This window comes from Octopus bimaculoides, chromosome 17 (assembly GCF_001194135.2).
Source record: "Octopus bimaculoides isolate UCB-OBI-ISO-001 chromosome 17, ASM119413v2, whole genome shotgun sequence".
Taxonomy (NCBI): Eukaryota; Metazoa; Mollusca; class Cephalopoda; order Octopoda; family Octopodidae; genus Octopus; species Octopus bimaculoides.
This window is the reverse complement of record NC_068997.1, coordinates 34,494,607-34,496,147: the sequence shown is the minus strand read 5'-3', so window position 1 is coordinate 34,496,147 and position 1,541 is coordinate 34,494,607.

The following is a 1,541-nucleotide window of genomic DNA, read 5'->3' as shown; positions in this document are numbered from 1 at the left end:
ATACTTGATAAGTGTAAGCACCTGTATATGCCAGATAGTGGCAGAGGTGAAAGAATATATTAAACGTCAATTTACGTTTAATATATATATATATATATATACACATATACACACACACATACACACACACATATACACACACAAATATATATATATATACAAGTATATATATAATACAAGTATAAAAGGAGAAGCGTGGCTGTGTGGAAATAAGCTTGCTTCGCAACCATATAGTTCCAGGTTCAGTCCCACTGCGTGACACCTTCGGCGACTGTCTTCTACTGTAGCCACGGACCGACCAAAGCCTTGTGAGAGGATTTAGTAGACGGAAACTAAAAATCCCGTCGTGTGTGTGTGTGTGTGTGTGTGTGTGTGTGTGTGTGTGTGTGTGTGTCTACGCCTGTGTTTGTCCCCCAACACCATCGCTTGACAACAGATGTTGTGTTTACGTCCCCGTAATTTAGCAGTTTAGCAAAAGACACTGATAGAATAAGTACCGGGCTTACAATGAATAAGTCCTGGAGTCGATTTCTTCGACTAGAAAGGCGTTACTCCACCATGGCCGCAGTCTGAAACAAGTAAGACTGAAACAAGATGACTGAAACAAGTGAAAGAGGAAAATAACCTCTCTTCATCATGTAATAATATCAGAGACTTGGGAGTAATTGTTGATAACAATCTCAGTTGGAAGGCCCGCATCAACAATAAGGTCGATATATCCAGTAGGATGAGCTCCTGGATCCTGGATCCTAAGAACCTTCCTGTTCAGAAAACTAGTTGTCATCATTCCACTTTTCTCCTCCTTTGTACGGCCACAGCTGGAATACTGCTGCCCTTTGTCGTCTCCCATACAAAACAAAACATCTCGAAAATACGTCCCCTATCCAATTCAGTATCACAACACATAAATACATTGCAACACAATTTCTTTTCCTCAACAGGCCCTGTCTTATTTAGCATTATCCCGAAGCAGATCAAAGAGGAAAAGGATCTCATTACCTTTAAACGGAATCTGAGTAAATTTCTACAAGGAATACCAGATAAGCTACCTTACTCAACAAGTACTCCCTACTCGAATGGGCCATGATACCACAAAACTTGACTTAAAAAGGATTTAGATAATACTATGAGGTCGTGCAATAGTTAGACATGAGACATGACCTGCGCCAATCTTTGGTCGAAACATATCTACGTTTTATCTAGGTTATATATATATAAATATAAAATACAAAAATGGGACAAGAACGTAAAACATCCAGACAGTTAGGTGATACAAAAAAGAGACAACAAACCATCTAGACAGACAATACAAAGAAAACAAGGACGGGTCATTCGGAGTTTTCTATCCTCAGTCGAGTTCCAGATTATCTTTGCAATTTCGGCTGGTTATACCCAAGATTGTTCCAATCTGGCCAGCCCCATGGAAAAACTAAGCTAAGAGCATTAGATTCCTTGGAAGAAAGCAGCGAATGTATACGAAAAAAAGGACGGAAAAAAAAACAAAGAAATGTTACACAGGACATAACCACAGGTGTCTTTCG